Source organism: Oryzias latipes, chromosome 17 (assembly GCF_002234675.1).
Source record: "Oryzias latipes chromosome 17, ASM223467v1".
NCBI classification, from domain to species: Eukaryota; Metazoa; Chordata; class Actinopteri; order Beloniformes; family Adrianichthyidae; genus Oryzias; species Oryzias latipes.
This window is the reverse complement of record NC_019875.2, coordinates 12,021,443-12,029,332: the sequence shown is the minus strand read 5'-3', so window position 1 is coordinate 12,029,332 and position 7,890 is coordinate 12,021,443. Positions and strand designations below refer to the sequence as shown.

At 40.5% G+C, this 7,890-nt stretch overlaps 1 long non-coding RNA gene across 1 annotated transcript; it reads right to left on the bottom strand.

Moving 5' to 3' along the window:
* Positions 1-3,504: 3,504 nt before the first annotated feature.
* Positions 3,505-5,158, bottom strand: LOC111949129. Its single transcript, XR_002875178.1, has 3 exons — positions 5,041-5,158; positions 4,240-4,890; positions 3,505-4,143 (listed from the first exon to the last, which is right to left on the bottom strand). It is a non-coding gene; the product is annotated as an uncharacterized LOC111949129 (long non-coding RNA).
* Positions 5,159-7,890: the final 2,732 nt, after the last annotated feature.

Genomic DNA, 7,890 nt, shown 5'->3' with positions numbered 1-7,890 from the left:
GCTGCAATCAAACTTTTTATGAGCAGGGGAGAGTGAACTAAAAAAGGGAAGGCGGCATCCGCCATCTGACTCTGTTCATGTTTATTCAAGAGGGAGGTGTGTCCTGCACAAACTGATCCACGTCTGCTTTGCAAGAAATGATACTTTCTATAGCTTTTTCTGAACATCTACCCTTGTCCATGTTCTAAACACTAAAATACAGACTAAAATACACACTAAAACACGACCTATTTTTATTCTGAGAGCATAGAAAGTCGTTACATCTGCTTACAATGGAGAAATCACCCCTCCTTTCTGCGAGTTCTCATCAGCCTGTCTGCAGGCTCGGGCACGCGCACTCTGATCTATGTAGCTGCTCCCCCCTCCTTCTGCTCTGTCCTGCACTCTGAGGCTGCTTAACTTTCTATGAAATCCATAATCTTTAACCCATTTATCCAAATACTTGATTAATGTCTGATCCTGACTTTCCACATACTTCCAAACTTTATGAAAAGCTTTCTGGACCTGAGCAATGTGCCGTCTTTCTTTTTAGTGAGATTTTGTGAATTAGCCCCCCCCCCATCTTTTTGAGGTGTATGGTCGACGATCAGCCACAAACGCTCTCAGGAATTCATCGACCACGTCAAACTTCTACAAAGATAGTCTTTGCGGACGTGGCTGTCCTGAGAACCAGCTTCTCAATTTTAATCACAAACCAGAGTTCCCACCCAAGTAACCCGTTTTATGGATTCTCCAGCGCTGAATCTAATCAGCAGAAAAAGGCTTGGAGAATCAGAAAAGAAGCCTAATTATTTGTCAACTGAGTCACTACTTTTGTTTTAGAACGAGGCTGTTAGGAGAGATTAGAAACAGAATAGTTAGCAACTCCCTTTTACATTTTATTACACTAATTTTATTTTTCATCACATTAATGGTTTAAACTTGGTTCACTATGTATTATCATCTCAAAATTATATTACAGAGCACAACCAAGACTATTGTCTCGTAACATTCCTCGAGCATCCTCCCTGTTCATCTTTGTGTGTCCCGGTGTATGCGGTCTGGCAAATGTCTGTGATAACCTCAGAGAGATCTGACACTTTTAGGTTCTCTGACCTTCGAACATCTAGCCTGGAACAGTCTGTGGGTGTGTTTTTCACACCATGAACCATCGGATGAGGTTCTGAATATGCAAATGCAAAGTATATATACCAAGCCTTTTTCTGAGCTCCGTTGTTCGGACTCTGATATAACAACTCTGTTCATCTGTCTGTAACCCTGCGTACAAATTTGTGCTCTTTGTGCGGAGTAAACCTACAAAAGCTAAGTTTTGTCTCTGAGTCATTATTCATTTTCTGTGTGCAGGAAACTGAAAGGAACGAACCAGCCTAATTTACCTATTTTACAGTCCTGTTTAGAATCTCCAGTTTCCTCACATTTGGTCCTCCTGAGCCGGTCGATGCGCGCCTTGGACACCGCTGGAACCCCTTGGGGGGGGTTGCCCGAAAACCGCTAGCGGTCTGGGATCACAGCCTCAGCATTGACACATCCGCCTTCAGGATCGGCGGCCCTGCCCTTGGATCCGGTGGTGCCCTCGGTGACGTCGGACCCTCATCAAATAACAAGGTTCATTGCTTGAAGTGAGTATGCCACACAGAAAGTCTGTCCTTTCTTTACTTGTTAGGGTTTTATGTTGACTGTGTCTTTGTCCTTGTGTGTGCGCGCATCAACTTTGGGGAAGAACTGAGACACGGCTGCAGTCTGACTGCTGCGCGAGCACGTTGAGCAGAACAGCGCCTGCAGTAAAGGCGCTGTGCGTGCACGAGTCATCCTTCGCGGACGGGAAAAAGTGTGGGCAGCGCGCGAGACTGCGAGTGTAGGAGCCTTCCTTCCGCGGTGGAATGGCAGTGTAGGGATGGCAATATAAGCGTGAAGTGTGAAGCGTGAAGTGTAGGTACCGCCGCTAGACCGACTAAATAAGGATGTGTGCCTTAACTTTTGAGGAGAGGTGTCGTGAGCTGTGTGCGCGACTTTGATAATTATTTGTCAACTGAGTCACTATTTTTGTTTTAGAACGAGGCATTAATCAAAGCGAGCATACACCACAGAAGCTGTCGGGGAAAAAAAAGCACACTCAGACACAGAGAGACATAAATTGCGTCGCGCACACATAGGTTCCCCGGAGCTCCGTTTCTTCCATGTGCAGTCCACACAGGACTTTTAGCACAAAATTTAAGACACACAGTCATGTTGTAGTCCACACAGCACTTTTAGGTTTAAAGGGCCTATATCATGCAAAATCAACTTTTTTTACGCTTCTAATTGTTTTATAATGTTAATTCCTCACGAATAATAACCGCAAAGCGGTATCTTGATCCATTTCTCAGTATTCCTTTAAAAACCTGCTCTTCGATCACCAGCCCCTCCCAATACATGACAATGGTTGGGTCCTCACATTCATACATATGAATGTGGGAAACTACCCCCTTCCAGGAAGAGTCTGCGCTGTCCCCAGGCTAACACCAACACACACTTTCTCTGCTAGCGGTGATCAGCAACAATGCTTTAATTTTGGCATCAGTTCTGAGAAGAAATAGTTCCTCGTGCACTTAATCTGCAGAGACAACAACGACCCACTTTTTACATAAGACAATGCTTGTGTAAAAATTCCTTCACGACTCATGTAGTCGGCTCCAGTCCAGAGTCAGTCAGGTAGGTGAGGATGTTGTCATTACAAAATGGGCAACAGCTGGGCGTTCACAGCCGGATCGCAGGCCGGCAGCTTTGACATGATGATGTGTTCTCTGGATGACGGCCGTCCGTATGAAGTGCCACCGGCCGCCAGCCACCCAGTAGCTTGGGGCAATGTTCCCTGCACGGTTGTGCAATCTAACACTGCTTGCACATTCATATTGCACAAGAATATGTGTTATGGCTGGAATGACGGAAACCCAAGTCCAGAGAGAAATCAGGCTAAGTCTCAAAAATTCCCAAGAAGCAATTTACTTAATTACAAAGAACGCCACAAGGTGGGAACAGGAAAACAAATATCCTCACTGGAAAACTGCAAAAGGACAAAACTATGAACTAAGCAAAGTGAAAAAACAAAACAGAGGACAAGCAGACCTCTCTGTCAGCTGAGCAGGAGACTGAGGAGGACTGAGAGACTTCAACTAATATGCTTGATTACAAAGTGCTGGGAGCTGTGCACTCCTCCACAGAGAGCACCAGGTACTTACTTACACAATTATACTAATTATATCAAAAGCAGAGTTGTCCAAAAATCATCCAGTCCAGTTGAATCTGAACATATTCTTAAAACTTAAGAATAAGAATAAGAAACAGATACCTGGAAAGACCTCAGCCCTATCAGTCCAGAAAAGCGCAGTGCTAGGAACAGCTAAGATACTGTGCAGGACTCTCAAGCTCCCAGGCCTCTGGTAGAGGACCCAAGCTTGGAGGAGAAACCACCCGCGGAGGGTGAGAGGGGTGATTCTTTTTTTTAATATGTATATAGTTTATTCTGAAATGCTTAAAGTAGCATGATACAGGATCTTCTAGGTCATTTCACTATTTACCGGCTTTCTTCTTCATCACAGACATCAAAGTCTGTAATGATGAACTGTGAGTCTTAATACCTTCATGTAGATGTTTCTTGGTTGATGTGGATCATCTGCTCATGTGAATCCTCCCACAGTGTTTCATTAGCAGCTGTAACCACAGAGACTCTGATCAAACAGGAATGAACAGAATCCATCTGATATGAAGCTGTGCTTTGAAAACCACTTCCCTCCTCTTTGAAGAGTAGTCCCATATCTGTCTTCAGGTTTTTGTACAGCCTCTTCTACACTTTGGATCACTGTGTGTCTATAGCACAGTAGTAGAGAGCTGTGTCTGCCAGGGTTAACTTTCTGATGATCAGTTCAGTTGATGTGTCTGTTGTTCTAGATTCATATCGTTTATCTGGAATAAGTTCACTTGTGGAACTTTTTCCTCCTTTCCTAAGAATAAACTGAGGAGCCTGAAGATCAGAATCATGTTTGTACCAATAAAGCCAAGGACCGCTGTCGGCTGTCTGATAGTTACATTTCATTGTAACAGATTTTCCTTCAGTTCCTGTAAGTTGATCTTGATCAGGAGAGATTGAGTCTCCAGCTGTGAGTCCTGGAAAAAGTGGAGAAAATGAAGCCATTAGATGAATGAGATGATGAGTTGATGCAGCAGCTTCAAGCAAACTTGAATCTCTGTTCTTAAACTCACCTAGAATGTGATACAGAAGCAAAAAGAGGTAAAGCAACATGTCTTTGGAGTTCTTGAAGCCACACAGACAGCAGATGAACTCTGTTCTTCCACTGCAGCACAATGAAGAAGAAATAATGTGAATGGCTGATCTGAAGTTCAGTGGGCGGAGCCAATGAGCTCTTTTTCATTTCAGCTCAATCAATCAAACAGTTTAGTGCTTCCACAACAGCTCTGTCTCTGATCTTTAGTGCTTCATTTCTCTTTTAATTTACATCTGTCAAATCACAGAATCTGCAGTCCCTTCACAGTGTGTGACGCCCTCTAGTGGATGTTGTGTAGTATTGTGTTTTCTCTGCAGGATTTTGTACAAAGTTTAGTTGTTTCCTGTCACTGTGGGCTCCACAGCACAGTAGTACACAGCAGAGTCTGTCACTGCAGCAGAGGAGATCTGCAGATGAAACTCCTGTTTCTGTTTGTCGTGTTTCACTGAGAACTTCTCTGTTTCATCTGAATATTCTTTAATCAGAAACTGTGGAGATGAACTGGACTTCTGTTGGTACCAGTAGAAAAACTGTATAGAACCAGAATATTTGCAGGAGATAGTGACAGTGTCTCCTTCCAAAGCCATCAGTTCATCTTTCAATGGTTTCAGTAAATCCTCAGAGGATCCTGGAAACAACAAAGATAGATTTCATCAGGACATTTGGATTCTAATCGTTAATCTGACTTTCATCATCTCAAAGTAAATCAGTTCAAACATCTCCAGATGTTTCTCCTGTCCATCATCTCTTTTTCCATCTGCATCTTTTGATGACTTACCAGTTTGAAAGGAGACCATCATCATCCAGATGAGAAGCAGCAACATTCTTTTCACTGGTACTGAATGAAGAACAGAGAGAACACAGCAGCTCTTCAGCTCCAACATGAAGCTTCATGTTCTGCTTTGAAGCTCCTCCTCCTCCTGCTGTGGTTTGTTTCTGTGGAGCAAAGCTAGGAACAAACATTTCTCTGAGTTTTTCAGTTTGCAGAGAATCAAGTAAAGTCTTTTTCAAACTCTTGCACATTTAGAAATTCACTAAAGTTGATATGTGAAACATCTGTCAGAGGAAATTTGATCAGGAATCTTCCTAAACTCTCTTATTATAAACATGCAGTAAATAACAAGATGTGATACCAATATAAAATTCACAAACATTCCTGTTTGAATTCCAGTTTGAAACTCATTTGAAATAAAAAGAGAGAAAAACAAAAGCAGTGATTAAAAAGGCTTTAACACTTTAAAGGTTTCTTGGCAGAGATACTCAACAATTCAAACATGATTCAGACACAAACAACATAATATCACGAGAACCAAAGTTCAAACTTGAAGCACAGTTTAAATTTATACTGAAAATGCAGATTTTGACAAAATTTGGTGATGAGGTTTTTTAAAGTTATCCTTTTATTTATAAGAACTGATCTTACAATGCCACTCTTGTCCAGTTTTTTTTGTGCCAGTTATATTGTTTTATTTTGTTTTATCTATCAATCACACCTTAAAGACCAGTTGGTGAAAACATTGTCTGACATCAAACCAGTTCATCATGTAAAAAGGTTGTGAATCCCTGCTTTACATGAAAATCTTAGATTCTATTCACTGCAGCTCTAAAAGGCCCAGCATCAGATTAATCTGTAGCTTCCTGCTCGTCTCTTTCTGATGTCTCGGCTGGATTCTCATCTTCTTGGACTCTCGCTGCAGTTTCCTGCAAATATTCTATTTTATTTTGTGGTATCCTCTGACCCTGCTCCAGTTGTTGTGCTGTATAGGGCATCTGGGATTTGTCTTTTCAGGGGGAGTTCTGTGAGGATTGGTGCTATTTTTATTTTTACTTGTTGCATTTTATTTGTGCTCAATCCTGATTTCTAATTATTTATTTTAAAGGGCCTACATCAGGCTTTTCTTAAGCCTTTCATAGTCAACAAAACCAATTTTAAGATAATATATTACCTTTGGCACACAAAAGAACAATTTTTTAAAAGTAAATATTAATTATTTTTCTGAGTTCTTTTCTAGCCTGGAAGTAAGGTGACTAGATCTCTTAGACACCAACATTCTTCCTTTTAGTTTTCGCTCATTTTATGACGTCAACCTAGAGCCGGCCTGGGTTGCATGTCTATGTTTCATCCATGAAAACAATGAACATCTAGAAGGAGAGTCTAAAGGCAGGGATGCCCGGTTTAGCCTAGTCTGTTTAATAGTTTGAATTCTATGACTTCATGTTATTTATGATTTCATGTTTATTTTACAATTACTGGTATGAAACACATTGAGACGACTCTTGTATTATTTAATTGAATTGAATCCAAACTTTTGCAAAGATAGATGTGAAAATTGTACATATAAAATCAAAGTATTTTTGCCAAATGTTAGCTCAGCAGAGAAAGTGTGTTAGCCTGGGGGCGGTGCTGGCAGTACAGTTTCTTCCTGGAAGGGGCTGTTCCTCACTTGTCTATGTCACAATGTGAGAATCTGCTCTTTTTTGTGGGTTGGGAGGGGCTGCTGCTAAGAGAGTAGGTTTATAGAGGAAGACTCAGAAATGCAAGAAGGGATCAAAATACCACTTTGGGGTTTCTCTTGAGAAATCAACATTATCATACACTTAAAAGCTTAAAAACATTCATTTGACAAAAATAGGCATTTTAAATATTTTCCTAAAGTCACAGTCCCATCAGGGTTAATCAGCAAACTTCCATTACACAGAACTTTTCATGTAAACATGCTTTACACATGTGAAGCTTTCTGTTCAGGATCTCCTCTCAGAAATCATAGTTTCTTCTAAAACAGGTAGGGATGAGGTGAAGAGGACAAGTGGATGAGTTCAGTTTACTTGTCACTTTCTTCAGCATGGCAGCATTAATCAGTGCAGAGATCTTCAATGGTTCCTCACACACACAGGAAACAGAGTCAGTCACCACGGGACAACCACAGATTCTGAATCTTTTCTAGAGTCCAGTTTGTCCATAAAATAGACTGTAAACCCTTTAAACTTGTCACCTGAAAATCAATGTTCATTTTAAAAGCAGGTGAAAAAAAAGAACAATTGTTGAGTGTAAAACTTTAGAGTTCTTTGATTTACATTCATCATTTCATAATTTAAGTACACTCTTAATTTGTTAGCTCTGTCACATTGGGCCAATATTTTACAGAAAAGGAAATGAAGAACTATTTATTAGTTCTTTTTGCTGGTCCTCATGGGTGGCATGTTGGTTATTCTTCCTTTAACGATTTTTTGAAAAGTTGTTTCTGCAAAAAAAAAAAAAAAAGAAACACAGGAGGATTTTAAGATAAAATTTGGGTCTGTTAGGAGTTCCAAAATATTTACAAACACTTCAGCTGTGAAACTTTATTTCTTAACAGTTCTCTCCAAAATCTTGTTTTATGGCCCAATGTGACAGTAGTGTTTATTTCAGTGTTTTTATTTTGTTTGTTATTTTTTAATTTGCACCAAGTTTATCTTCTACATTTGTGTCCTAAAACATAATTATGTTCTCGCAAGAACTTTTCATACTTTGACCAGTTTTGTTCTCTCAACACATGAACCTTTTTAGTGTCATAGCGCCCTCTATTGGATGTTGTTTTGTTTTGTTGTTGCAGGTTTTTGTACAGAGTTTAGTTGTTTCCTGTCACTG